Raw genomic sequence first — 15,599 nt, 5'->3', positions numbered from 1 at the left:
ATGGTCTTCCCCTTGGAAAAAATAACCTGTTTCTTGAACCAGGATCTTTCACACTGTTACTATAAGTCAAATACAGAGAATATATTAACCATGGAATAATTTTAAAAATCTTGTTCTTCCAGATGTAATATAAGGCATATCTAATTTCCTGTCTGACACCACTGGTTCTCGTTTTCTTCTGGGTCTTATTGTTTATCTTCTGCCTCCTGTTGTCTTTGCTGATGAACCTCATTCCTTTTCTTTAGACTAGTCTTACAGCTCTCTCTGGCTCACTATAGATTAACCTAATGTTTATTGGAGTCCTTGAGGGGCACAAAAGGTGCCACATTCAGCTACTAACTGAACCGTCGGTGGTTTGAGCTCACCCAAGATTGCCTCAGAAGAGAAGCCTAGTGATCTACTTCTGAAAAATCAGCCCCTGAAAACCCTATGGAGCACAGTTCTACTCTTACACACATGAGATTGCCATGAGCCAGCATTGACTTGATGGCAACTGGTTTGGGTGGTTTGGTTTAATATTTACTGAATGCGTACCATGGGCAAAATATTGGTGTTTATAGTTTTTGTTGACCTCCCTTTTCCCCTATTCTTTTGTCTTATCCTTTATAAATCTGGCTGCCTTCTATTTTTATTTACTTATAGTGTGACTATCAGTTCACTTTTATAAAATACCTTCCATTAGCACACCTTGGAAACCCTTCCAGATATAAGTAGCCAGTCAAGATAGTCAGAAATGAAAGACCAGTCTTCCCTCAATCAAACCTAGTAGTCATCTGGGAAAATTGCATTTATAGAATTCTCAGGCATGTAGTACAAGCTCTAGCATTTCTAGCTGCCCTTGTTTCTTTAGTAGATGCTTGGATCTCTAGGAACCCAGTACTCAGCACAGTGCCTGACACAGAAAACATTTTTGGAATGAATGAATGTTTTAATTTTTAACTAATGAGATCCCAAAAGTCACAAAACTTAGGATACAGTGTTGACCACAGCAAAATCTGGCCATAGTTCTATATCACTATATTTCTCAGGAATCCCCAATAATGGTAAAAAATGATTAACTGCCAGGAAGACAGAGCCAACATGGTGCCTTAGAAAGATGCATCATGCCATCCTTCTGCAACAAAAACCCAAAAATCTAAGTAAAATAGATACAAACATCAGTCCTGGAGCCCTAAGGATCAAATGAGGGATAGAGAACTAGATCAAACACTGACTGAAAGAAGAAACAAAAGAAAACCAGAGAACAATGAGAGATATGGAGTAGAGGTTCTCTGCCAACTAACAGGCACAGTATCACCATCTTGGAACACAGCTAGCAACAACCCTGGAGAGGCAGTATGGGAAGGAAACTTCACAGAGCGCCCAACAGGAGACAGAGCACCCAGAAACCAGAGAAACATGTGTTCCTACCCCTCACCCTTCTATCCCGTATGCCACCTCCACCCCTTCCTGCTGGATCATGCCACACCCCTCAGTTAGAGAGCCACTGGCTCACTGCCACCCCAGTTCTACCTCACCCCACGTGCTGGCTCCCACCACACCATTTTCTCCTGTTTTCCTTTTCTTTCTTCCTCCCACCTAGCCCCATACCCACCTCTACACCTTCCCACTGGGCCACACCGCACTCCCTTGGCTAGAGTGCTACCAGCCCACCTGCCACACCGGGTCTGCCCCTCCCCCACCAACCAGCCCCTGCAATGCCATTTTCTCTATTTTCTTCCTTTTCTTTATCCCTTCTACCTTGTCCCATACACCACCTCAACACCTTTTCACTGGGCCACACCACACTGACACAGCTAGAGAGCCCCATGCCTGCTGCCAACCCAGATCTACCCTGCCAGCTCCTGCTGTGCCATTTTTTTCTTTTTTTTTCCTCTTTTTTCTTACTTTTCTTTCTTCCTCCTACCTAGCCCCATATGCCACCTACCCCCCTTCCTACTGACCCTACCACACCAATGTAGACAGAATGCCACTGGTGCACTGGCCTGCCACTGCCCTGGGTCTACCCCACCCCCATCTGCTGGCCCACTGTGCTGCTGTGTTTTTCTTTTTCTTTCTAGCTTCCACCTAGTCCAATATGCCACCTCCTTCCCTTCCCAATGGCCCCCAGGTCCAGCCCGCCCCCACTTACTGGCTGTCCTTTTGTGTTATTGTTGTTCTTTTCTTTCTCCCCTCTCCCACTTAGCCACATATGCCCCCCTTCCTGCTGGCCCCTGCCATGCTGCCACATCTAGAGCATCCCTGGCAGTCAGGCCTGAGGCCACACTGGGCTCGCACTACCACTCCCTTCCTGCCACTTGAATGGTGGGCAGCAGGCCCATACCACTCCCCGGCCAACAATCTTGCGTATCCAGTGAGGGGCTGTGAATGCTTCTACACCACTGGAACAACATGGGGAGTCAGACAGCACCTGCCCAATCTGGGTTTAGCCACCTAGCCAAACCAGTGTACAACAAAGTGGGCTCATGCTGCCTGCTGCTTCCCTGCCCACCTGGAAAAGGTGGGGAGAGCTGTCATGCCCACAGATGAGCAAGTAGCAATGTATGCCTGGCTCACCCACCCTGACATATCAAAACAAAACAAAGAAGCAGGAAGAAACAAATGAACATACAATCATTAAATAAAAGAAAAATAATACCTTACTATCTTGGAGACAGCAGACAATATGAAAACATAAAAAAGCAGGACAAGACAGCTCTAGAAAGTAGCCAAAATAAACAGATGACCCTCCAGTAGAAGAAAAGGCAGTGGAACTACCTGATATGGAAAGACTAATATTTAGGGCTCCCCAGGAGATTAGGAAAGAGATCAAGGAAAACACAGATAAAACCAAGGAAAAAATAGAAGAAATCATGGAAAACAGATAAAACCAATGAAAACCAAGAAAAACACAGACAAAGCAATAGAAGCTCATATCCAAAAGATAAACAACAAACTTTCAGAAACAGACAACTCAAAAGAAGGTTTTAGGAGCAAATTTGAAACAATGAAAGACAGAATCACTGAGGTTGAAGAAAAACCCATGGACAGCACTTTCTTTGAGGAAAAATCAGAGAAAAGAATGAAGAAAACCAAAGAATTATGTGGGACACAACCAAGACCAAAACTTTGCTTGTAATTGGAGTTCCAGAACAGGGGGAGGAAATGGAAAACACAGAGAAGATTTTTGAAGATTTGCTGGCAGAAAATGTCCCAAATATCATTAAAGATGAAAAGGTTATAATCCAAGAAGTTCAGCAACGTTCATATAGGGTAGACCCCAGAAAAAGTCACCAAGACATATAATCACACTTGCCAAAAACAGAGAATCCTGAGAGCAGGTCGAGAAAAACAAAAAGTCACTTACAAAAGAGAAAAATAAGACTAAGCTCTGATTATTTGGCAGAAATTATGCAGGCAAGATGGCAATGGGACAACATACATAAATAAAAGAAAAAAAACTGCCAGCCAAGAATAATGTATCCCACAAAACTCTCTCTCAAATATGATGTTGAAATTAGGACATTTCCAGATACACAGAAATTAAAGGAATTTGTAAAAACCAAACCAAATCTACAATAAATATTAAAGAGAGTCCTTTGTTTAGAGAACCAATAGCCTCAGACAACAACCAGAATCTAGGACACAGGACAGCATCAGCCAGATACCAAACTAGGTAAAGAACTTTCAATAATGAAACAAAGCTAAAAGACTTAAAACAAGGAACAGAGATGTCAGTCCGTAAATGGCAATAACGTCAATACAATAAAAGGGGGAATAAATGATATAGGTATAGAACTTCCCAATGGAGAGGAAGTCGTCAAGGTGATATCAAGTAATAAAAGACTGGTTCAAACTTAGGAAGTTAAGGGTAAATTTCAAGGTAACCACAAAGAAAGTCATCAAACCTACTCATCAGAATAAAAAAGAAGAAAAACATAAAGATTTAGTAAAAACAAAATATATAATAACAAAAGAAAAGAAAATCCACGAGCAAAAGGAACTCAGAACACCAGAGGAAGAGGAACAAAGAAGATGTCAGCACCAAAAAAAAAAAAAAACAAAAAACCACACACACACACGACAATATCATAGCAATAAACTCATACCTATTGATAATTACACTGAACGTAAATTTTTTTTATTGATAATTACACTGAACGTAAATGGCTTAAATGTACCTGTAAAGAGACAGAGAGTGGCAGAATAGATAAAAGAGCACAGCCCATCAATATGCTGTCTACAAGTGACATATCTTAGATACAAAGACAGAAATACATTAAAAATCAAAGGATTGAAAAAAATATGTCAAGCAAACAGTAGCCAAAAAAGGGCAGGAATGGCAACATTAATCTCAGTTAAAATTGACTTTAAGGCAAAATCAACTGTAAAAGACAATATGTAATGATTAAAGGGACAATCTACCAAGAAGACAATGTTAATAAATATTACGCACCCAACAACAGAGCATCAAAATACACAAAAGAAACTCTAACGGCACTGAAAAGAGAAATCGACAGTTCCACAAAAATGGTAGGAGATGAACACACCACTCTTGGTAAAAGATAGAACATCTAGAAAGAAACTTAACAAAGATACAGAAGATCTAAAGACCAAAATCAAACAACTTGACCTCATAGACATATAGGGAACACTCCACCCAATACCAGCAAAGTATACATTCTTTTCCAACACACATGGAACATTCTCCAGAATAGACCACCTCTTAGGCCACGAAGAAACCTCAGTGAAATCAAAAACACCGAAGTGATACAAAGTGTTCTTTCAGATCACAATGCCATAAAAATCGGTAACAGAAAGATCAAGGAGGAAAAAAATCAAATACATGAAAACTGCTGCTTAAAAACAACTGGGTAATAGAAAAAATCAGAGAGGGAATAAAATTCCTAGAATCAAATGAGAATGAAAACACATCATATCAAAACCTTCGAGACACAGCAAAGACAGTGCTCACAGGTCAATTTATAGCAATAAATGCACACATCAGAAAAGAAGAATGGACCAAAATCAAAATGTGAGCCCTACAGCTAGAACAAATAGAAAGAGAACATCAAAAGAAGTCCACAGGCACCAGAAGAAAGGAAATAATAAAGATTAGAGAAGAAAAAAATAAAATAAAGAACAGAAAAACAATAGAATCAACAAGAACAAAAGTTGGTTCTTTGAAAAGACCAACAAAATTGACAAACTATTTGTCAAACTGAGAAAAGAAAATCAGAAGAGGAAGCAAATAACCCAAATAAGAGATGAGGTGGGGGACATTACAACAGACCCAACTGAAATAAAAAGAATCATACCAGAATTCAATGAAAAATTGTACACCAACAAATTTGAAAACCTACAGGACACGTACAAATTTCTAGAAACACTGCCTACCTAAACTAACACAAACTGAGATCGAAAGCCTGAAGAGACCCATAAGAAGAGAAGAGATTGAAGAGGTAATTACAAAAAAAAAAAAAAAACTCCCAACAGAAAAAAATCCCTGGTGGGAGGGCTTCACTGGAGAATTCTACCAAACATTCACAGAAGAGCTCATACCAGTACTACTCACACTTTTTCACAGTATAGAAAAGGAAGGCATACCCCCAAATTCATTCTATAAAGCCAGCATAACCCTGATACCAAAGCCAGGCAAATACACTACAAAAAAAGAAAATTACAGACCAATATCTCTCATGAACATAGATGAAAACATTCTCAACAAAATTCTTGGCAATAGAACTCATCATCATATGAAAAAAAATAATAATACACCATGACCAAGTTGGATTCATACCAGGTATGCAAGGACAGTTCAACATTAGAAAATCAATCAACATAATCCATCAATAAAGAAAACAAAAGAATCACATGATCATCTCAATCGATGCAGAAAAGGCATTTGATAAAGTAAAACACACATTTTTGATAAAAACTCTCAACAAAATATGAATAGAAGGGAAATGCCTCAACGCAATAGAGGAAGCTATGAGTTGGAATCAACTTGAGAACAACGGGCACGGGTATACAAAACCAACAGCCAACATCATTCTCAGTGGAGAGGGGCTGAAAGCATTTCCCATGAGAATGGGAACAAGCAAGGATGCCTTTATCACCCGTCCTATTTAACATTGTGCTGGAAGTCCTAGCTAGAGCAGTAAGGCAAGAAAAAGAAATAAAGGGCATCTAAATTGGTAACAAAGATGTAAAACTATCCCTATTTGCTGATGATATGATACTATACATAGATAACCCCAAAGATTTCACAAGAAAACTACTGGAATAATAGATTCAACAGAGTAGCAGAATATAAGACCAACATAAAAAAAAATCATTTGGATTCCTATATACTAGCAAAGAGAACTTCGAAAAGGAAATCAGGAAAACAATTCCATTTATAATTGACCCTAAAAAGATAAAATACTTGGACATAAATCTAACCAGGGACATAAAAGACCTATACAAAGAAAACTACAAAACACTATTGCAAGAAACGAAATGATACCAACATAAATGGAAAAACGTGCATTGGTCATGGATAGGAAGACTCAAGATTGTGAAAATGTCAATTTTACCCAAAGTGATCTACACATGTAATGCAATCCCAATCCAAATACCAAGAGCATTCTTCCATGAGATGGAAAAACAAGTCACCAACTTTATATGGAAAGGAAAGAGGCCCCGGATAAGCAAAGCATTATTGAAGAAAAATAACAAAGTAGGAGGCTTCACACCACCTGATCTCAGAACCTACTTAATAGCCGTAGCAGTCAAAATGCCCTGGTACTAGCACAAAAGACCTAAACGTAAAACCTACAACAATAAAGATCGTGGAAGAAAAATTAGGGACATTGCTAGGGGCCCTAGTACATGACATAAATAGAATGTAAACCATAACTAACAATGCACAAACACCAGAAGGTAAAACAGATAACTGGGAACTCCTAAAAATTAAACACAGTTATCAAAAGGCTTAAAAGATTAAAAAGGGAACCCATAGACTAGGAAAAAAAATTGGCTAAGACATATCTGACAAGGGCCTAATCTCTAAAATCCATAGAATACTTCAACACCTCAATAACAAAAAGACAAATAATCCAATTAAAAAATGGGCCAAGGATAGAAACAGACACTTCACCGAAGAAGACATTCAGGCAGCTAACAGACACGTGAGGAAATGCTCGCAATCATTAGCGATTAGAGAAATGCAATCAAAAACACAATGAGATACCATCTCACCCTGGCATTACTGGCACAAATCAAAAACAGGAGAAAAATGTAGAACAAAATTCAAATTCACAAAAAAAGACCAGACTTACTGGTCTGACAGAGACGAGAAGAACCCTTGAAACTATGGTCCCCAGACAACCTGCTAATTCAGAACTGAAGCCACTCCTGAAGTCCACCTTTGAACCAAAGATTAGACAGGCCTATAAAACAAACAATAGACCACATGAGGAAATTGCTTTAGTTCGCTCAAAAGTACAAGACCAAATGGGCAACACCTGTCTAAAAGCAAAGATGAGGAGGCAGGAAAGGACAAGAAATATGAACGAACGGACACGGGGAACCTGCAGTTTAAAGGGAAAGGAGGAGAGTGCTGACACATTTTAGGGATTGCAATCAATGCCACAAAACACTTTATATAAATTTTTGAGTGAAAAACTAATTTGCACTGTAGACTTTCACCTAAAACAAGAAAATTAAAAAAAAAAAAGATTAACTGCCACTTTAACAAAATTCCACTTTTTCAAGTTAAAACAAAAATTAGAAACCAATTTAATTTGCAGAATAAGAATCCTCAGTGAGTCCTAGCGTAGTTGAGTAAAAATAAAGTAACTGCTATGGGTTGAATCCTGTCCCCCGAAATATATGTTGTAAATCCTAACCTCTCCGCCTGTGGTTATAATCCTATTTGGAAATGGGTTATCTTTGTTATGTTAATGAGATAGGATTGGTGTAGGGTGTGTTTTAAGTCAGTCTCTTTTGAAATATAAACGAGATTAAACGAGCGAGGTGAAGAAGCAGAGATGGGGGAAGAAAGATGCCAAAGCCACATGAAGATCACCCAGGAGCAGAATCTCAGACTTCCTCCAGAGCTGAGAGAGAAAACCTTGCCCTAGAGCCGGCATCCTGAATTCGGACGTCTAGTCTTCTAAACTGTGGTAAAATAAATATGTTTGTTAAAGCCATCCACTTGTGGTATTTCTGTTATAGCAGCACTAAATAACTAAGACAATAACCAAATCAGTTGCTGTTGAATTGATTCCAACTCACGGTGACCGCATGTGCGTCAGAGTGGAACTGTGCTCCCGAGCGTTTTCAGTGACTTTTTTTTGGAAGTAGATTACCAGCCATTTCTTCTTAGGAGCCTCTGGGTGAACTCACACTGCCAACCTTTCAGTTAACAGCAAGCATGTTAACCATTAACCATTAGTGCCACTCAGGGACGCCCATACTGTGAGTGTACATTCTTATTTGATTGGATGGGTTGATCAGTCTATACCTGCACTGACAACTTTACATTCCATGGAGGGTATCTCTATAACATACTGAGAAGAGAACAAATAAATCATGACCGAAAGCATGAAATGCAAAAATGCTGGCCAAATTTAACAACGAGAATTTCTGTACCTCAGAATTAAGTAAAGCAGTAAATGGTTTCACTTTTCTGTACTAACTCCATATGTTGAACACACTTTTATAGTTGTACATATCACCAATCATCTTGTATTGAAATTATTTTGATGTATATCTCTCCTAGCAGAAAACATATTTCTGAAAAACATGAACAATCCCATAAATGATTGGTTGTGCTTCATACTATTGCAAAGTTCCTACTTTATATAGTTTCACAAAAGATGGCTGTTGTGAATCCCTACAAGTCAGCATTAGTATCACCAGGTTATCTGAACTGCATGTAATTAATATTTCAAAATAACATATAAGTAGGAATTGAGTAGTATTTTCACATGGGAAGCCAGAATTCTCAAAGATGCCTACATTCCAATCTGAGGCGATTCCTCGTTTAACCTATTGGGGATAAATGGGCAAAGAGAAATTGCAGCTCTTTTTTTCTGCTGAAAAACATTTAAATTCTGACTACTGCCTTTATCTTTTTCTCAGCACTGTTCCTTTGTTGTCCAAATGATCACATCCAGCTTTCCTGTAGACTATTTTTACCTGGTTAGTGGTCTAAGTGCCTCTACTTTTGATCCTTCTTCCTACCCCATCCATCTTTCTGATTCATTCCTTCCTTAAAGCATGTTGTAATCTCCCTCTATTGGAGAAACTACCATTTCAGAAAAATAAAATCAATAATGATGCACAGTCTAAACCAAAAACCAAACCCGTTGCCATGGATTTGATTTTGACTCCTAGCGACTCTGTAGGACAGAGTAGAACTGCCCCATAGGGTATCCAAGGAGCAGCTGGTAGATTTGAACTACCAACCTTTTGGTTAGCAGCCAAGCTCTTACCCACAGCACCACCAGGGCACAGACTAAAGTCAGTCTGTTTTGATATGCCACCACATTTGTCCGCCTTGTGAATTCCTGTTCATGACTCAAATTTCTTTTCAGGTATTATGTTTTCTGAAGCCAAATCTCATCTTACCCAAAACAGTTAATCACCTTCTCTTCTCTACTAATTGTGTACTTTGCACTTATTTCTATTATTGTGTATTTCCTGCTATGATGTAATAACTTTTGGGTTTATCTGTTCTGCTTCATCATGATCATCTTGAAGAGTTGGACTATGTCTTATTCTTGGTTGAGAATCATGTATATACTCAAATCCAGAATTTCAAGAATGTTGATTTAATGGAATATGACTTTTGGGGCTTTATACGCTCCATTCCTCCTCTAAAATTCTTGGAAATGTCTGGAATTTGGGGACTACACTGTTACCATTAAGTTACCTGAATGATATTTAGAAATAATATGTAAGCACAAAGGGCGGTAAAACTTCTTGGATCATCTTCAGACAGGGCTTCTGTTTTTAACATCAACTTCAGTCTTTCCAAGACACCCTATGTCAGTCTGTTGTCTGTGGCACACATCTGGGTGCTTGTATCTCTGGATACTTTGGACATCAACTGCTTACACTTTCTAGATTTCTGAAAAGACCAAAGGAAGAGCTTAGTTTCTCTTCTCTCCTCCTTATATGTCCCTTTTTCTCCTCCTCCACCTTCTCTCTCCTCTTGTATCCTTCTTTCCTATGCAAACTCCTTCTGTCCTAGAAGCTCTCCATTCCCCAAGCAGTCAATTGATCCAGGACGCTTCTTGTCCTTGGGAGTCCTCATGATAGGGCATATTGGTTGTTGTACACATGCTTCCTTGGTGGAGCAACTGCTATCCTTGGAAAAGAAACTACGGAGATTTTTATTAAGTCACTCCTTTGATTTTCTCAAACTGTAATTTTTTACACACCCTCTGTCTTAAGCTGAGTTCTCTAGAGAAGCAAAACCAGTAAAAGCGTATATATATGTAGAGAGAGAGATTTATATCAAGGAAATGGCTCACGTGGTTTTCAGAGGCTGTAACATCCCAAGTCCGTGAGGCAAGAAAGAGGCTTCTCCTAATTCACTTAACCGTAGCGGCTGGCAAACCCAAGATAAGCGGGCCAGAAAGCAGGGCTGTTTCAGGCTATGAAGATTGATGAATCTCAAGATAAGCAAGAACGCAGGTAAGCTGCTAGCTCAAGTCCCAAGAACTGGAGGTCAGATGAACAGGAGCCAGCTGCAGGATCTAGAACAAGTAAAAGCCCCAGCAAGGCAAGCAGGAAGAGCCAGGCTGCGGAGGATGGAGAAATGAAGCCTGAGGGGGTGGCGGTGAGCCGCCACAGGCCCCGCCACCACCAGTACTGCAGTAAATCCCATTAGGGGGGTGATCACTTATCAAATTCCAACAGGGAAGTGATCACAACATTATACGCCTGCCAAAACACTGAGAATCATGACCCAGCCAAGATGACACACAATCTTAACCATCACACCCCCAGTCTATTCTGTTTTGCACACCCCCAGGGTGTAGCCCTATGTCTGTGTGTATCCACCAGCGGTCTGGCTGTATTCCCACTCTTGAGCTAGCCTGCTCAGCTGGATAGTTGATTTGCCTCCTGCAGAGACTAATTATCTGCTTTAATGCCTGTACCTACCCATTCTCTGTGGCCAGGGTTCTTGACATGGACTTGTACTTAGAATTGAGATATAAGTGGAAAATGATCCTAAGATGAGGACAGAATAGGATTGCCAGATTTAGCAAGTAAAAATACAGAACTTCTAGTTGAATTTCAATTTCAGATAAACAGATTTGGGACATACTTATACTAAAAAATATTAACCATTATTTATATGAAATTCAGATTTAACTGAATGTCCTGTATTTTTCTGACAACCTTATTCTGGGGCCAGGTCCTGCAGCACCATATAAATCATGTTAAGGATTTTATTGTTTAGCATAAGGCCAATGAGAAACCAGAGGGGTTATAAACAAGGAGTTATATGAATCAGGTTTGTGTCTTGTCCACTGCTGATTCTAAAAGGGCAATAAAATAATTTGCTGGGCAAGCAAAGCCAAATTTGTTGTTTACTGCAGTAAGCAATACCTTAGTAGTTAGTATCCTCTCAGAAGAGGGAGTCAAACGGAGAAGGGCAGGGGTCGCATTCCTAAGGTTTTTGGCATTTGGAGACTGCCTGATTAGAATTGGGCAAATTATGTGGCATAATTTTTAGAATTGGTAGGTCTAGCTAAGCAAGGGTTTTGAAGTGAAACTTTGAAGAGTATTGAGAGATGTTCAGAGAAATGACATTTCCCAAGGTGGGAGCTAATTGATAATCATTGTTAAGATTTCCAAGAAGTTTCTGGAAATCTATTTACGACATCCTCCTGCTGGCAAGAATCTTCTGAAATAGTAATTCCTGTTAATGCACAGTGTTGAATAGTAAAATCATGTTAATGTAGACAGTAAACTGTGTGGCTGTAGATGGTTTCAGTTCTATTATCTTCTGGTGGTTATTTTTCAGTCTGAGGTGAGGTTCTCAAACTTTCTCTTTTCATGCACGCTTAGTGCTTTAATAACTTTTTTCATGGTGTCCCTAGGCCAAAAATAGTACCTAAAGCTCAATTTATTAAGTAGTTAAGTCCAATCAACTTAATTAGTACTTACGTCCTAATAACTTTGTGTCTGTTTAAAAACATAATATATAAAATCGAAAGTTTTTTAAATTTTTATGAAATATTTTTATTTTGAGGGTAAATGACCTCATGACTTGTTTGTGCTGAATATGCTTTAAAAACATTAATATTTGAAAAGGAATAATAACTGTCTTAGTTATCTAATGCTGCGGTAACAGAAATACCACAAGTGGATGGCTTTAACAGTTTATTCTGTCACAGTCTAGTAGGCTAGAAGTCCAAATTCAGGGCGTCACCTGATTAGAATTGGGCAAATTATGTGGCATAATTTTTAGAATTGGTAGGTCTAGCTAAGCAAGGGTTTTGAAGTGAAACTTTGAAGAGTATTGAGAGATGTTCAGAGAAATGACATTTCCCAAGGTGGGAGGCTTTCTGCATCAGCTCTGGAGGAAGGTTCTTGTCTTCAATCTTCCCCTGGACTAGGAGCTTTTCCACACAGGAACCCTGGGTCCAAAGGACACTCTCTGTTCCCAGCACTGCTTTCTTGGTGGTATGAGGCCCCCCACTCTTTGCTTGCTTTCCCTTTTATCTCTTGTAAGGTAAAAAGCCACACCCCAGGGATTGGGTTAGGGATGTGACTTTATTTTAGTAAGGGTGTTACAATCCCACCCTAATCCTCTTTAACATAAAGTCACAAAGTGGAAGACAACAACACAATACTGGGAATCATGGCCTAACCAAGTTGACACATTTTGGGGGGACACAATTCAATTCATGACAATAACTTAAATTAAAAAAATCTTAAAACAATTCAAGTATTATAAAAGTGTTCAGAGGAGACAGTAAAAATTCACCTCACATCCCACTCCCCAGAAATAATTATTTTTAATACTTGGTGACCATTATTTAAAGTATGTTTCTATCAAAATATACAGAAACCATTTTAGAAAAATGAGTTCATAATATAAATGTTATGCAATCTCGGCAATGTCAGAAATATGGACAAGGATGTATTTTATTACTGCTATTATGGAATATTATTCTGTGAGTACTAGTTAATACAATTAAACAAGAGAAATAAGGTAGAAATATAAAAGCTGGAAAGCAGGAGGCAATATCTATATATTACAGAGAATATCATTGTATAGCTAGAAGAATCAAGAGCATGGCTTGAAAAGATCCTGGAAAACAGAATTTAGTAAGGTGGCTAATTACAAATCTAATGTGCAGAAATTTCTTTCTCATATATAATGATTTACATAATAAAGTAGAAGAAAATAATCCCTTTTATGAAAGTAACCAAACAGATAAAAGACCTAGGAATAAACTTAGCAAGAAATGTGTAAGATCTATATGAAGAAATACTAAAAAGGGACCTGAGAGAACACTTGAATAAATAGAAACACAGAGCCACTTTTTGGATGGGACTATCAGCATGGTAAAGATGCCAATTATTTAATATAATGCACTCTTAATGACAAGACAGCTAGAAATTGTTTCAGAAGTAAAAAAAAATCTGATGCAAAAGTTTATGTAGATAAATCAACTTGTGAGGAGAGTCTGGAAGTTTTTCAAGTAGAAGAATCATCCCAGATCATAACAGATACAATAAGGCTGCAACTGACAAAAACGATTTGGAACAGGTACTGGAAGAAAGACAAAACAGTTGAAACAGTATAGTGAGTTCAAAATTAGATGCAAGTATATGTGGAAATTTAGGATATGATAAAGGTGTAGCTTCAGTTCATTGGAGAAAGAGTGGTTAATTCAATCATTGGAACCTCTAGATATACATTTGGGGAAGGGTACATTTCATCTTATAAAAACATTTACACTATTTGAATTTTTTAGCTCTTTCAACAAAGAGCTAATTAATTAAAAAAAAAAAGGTTGATATGATCATGAAGTTGTTAAATGTGTACTTACCTGTCTCACTCAGGTAAGAGGAAACAGAAAAAGGAACAAAAATAATGCTGTAAGAATACAAAACATTACTAAAAATGACAAAGAGAAACCAGACAACTGGGAGCTCCTAAAAATCAAACACCTATGCTCATCTGAAGACTTCCCCAAAAGAGTAAAAGACCACCTACAGGTTGGGAAAAAATTTTCAGTTATGACATCTCAGACCAGCGCCTGATCTCTAAAATCTATATGATTCTGCTAAAACTCAACCACAAAAAGACAAACAATCCAATTAAAAATTGGGCAAAAGATATGAACACACACTTCACTAAAGAAGATATTCAGGTGGCTAATAGATACATGAGGAAATGTTCTCGATCATTAGCCATTAGAGAAATGCAAATTAAAACTACGATGAGATTCCATCTCACTCCAACAAGGCTGGCATAAATTCAAAACACAAAAAATAATAAATGTTGGAGAGGCTGTAGAGAGATTGGAACACTTATACACTGCTGGTGGGAATGAAAAATGGTACAACCACTTTGGAAATTGATCTGGCGTTTCCTTAAAAAGCTGGAAATAGAACTACCATATGACCCAGCAATCCCACTACTTGGAATATATCCTAGAGAAATAAGAGCCTTTACATGAACAGATATATGCACACCCATGTTTATTGCAGCACTGTTTACAATAGCAAAAAGCTGGAAGCAATTAAGGTGTCCATCAGCAGACGAATGGATAAATTATGGCATATTCATACAATGGAATACACGCATCAATAAAGAACAGTGATGAATCTGTGAAACATTTCATGACATGGAAGAACCTGGAAGGCATTATGCTGAGTGAAATTGGTCAGATGCAAAAGGACAAATATTGTATAAGACCACTATTATAAGATCTTGAGAAATAGTTTAAACTGAGAAGAACACATTCTTTTGTGGTTATGAGAGGGGGAGGGAGGGAGGGTGGGAGAGGGTTATTTACTGATTAGATAAAAATAGTAGATAAGAATTACTTTAGGTGACGGGAAAGACAACACTCAATACGGTGGAGGTTAGCACAACTGGACTGGACCAAAAGCAAAGAAGTTCCCTGAATAAACTGAATGCTTTGAAGGTTAGTGGAGCAGGGGCAGGGGCTTGGGGACTATGGCTTCAGGGGACATCTAAGTCAATTGGCAAAATAAATTCTATTAAGAAAACATTCTGCATCCCACTTTGAAGTGTGGTGTCTGGGACCTTAAACACTAGCAAGCGGCTATCTGAGATGCATCAATGAGTCTCAACCCACCTGGATCAAAGGAGAATGAAGAATACCAAGGTCACAAGGTAATTATGAGCCCAAGAGACAGAAAGGGCTATGTGAACTAGAGACTACATCACCCTGAGACCAGAAGAACTAGATGGTGCCCAGCCACAACCGATGACTGCCCTGACAGGGAACGCAACAGAGAACCCCTGACGGAGCAGGAGAACAGTGGGATTCAGACCCCAAATTCTCATAAAAAGACCAGACTTAATGGTCTAAGACTAGAAGAATCCTGTCAGTCATGGTCCCCAAACCTTC

The 15,599-nt window shown here is 38.7% G+C and overlaps 1 protein-coding gene across 2 annotated transcripts in view; it reads left to right on the top strand.

Moving 5' to 3' along the window:
- Window positions 1–15,599, top strand: part of OPHN1 (oligophrenin 1) — a 558,532-nt gene that overhangs the window by 379,612 nt on the left and 163,321 nt on the right. The window lies entirely within an intron of this gene.

This window comes from Loxodonta africana, chromosome X (assembly GCF_030014295.1).
Source record: "Loxodonta africana isolate mLoxAfr1 chromosome X, mLoxAfr1.hap2, whole genome shotgun sequence".
In the NCBI taxonomy this organism is placed as follows: Eukaryota; Metazoa; Chordata; class Mammalia; order Proboscidea; family Elephantidae; genus Loxodonta; species Loxodonta africana.
The sequence above is the reverse complement of the archived record's forward strand: the minus strand, read 5'-3'. Positions and strand labels throughout refer to the sequence as shown.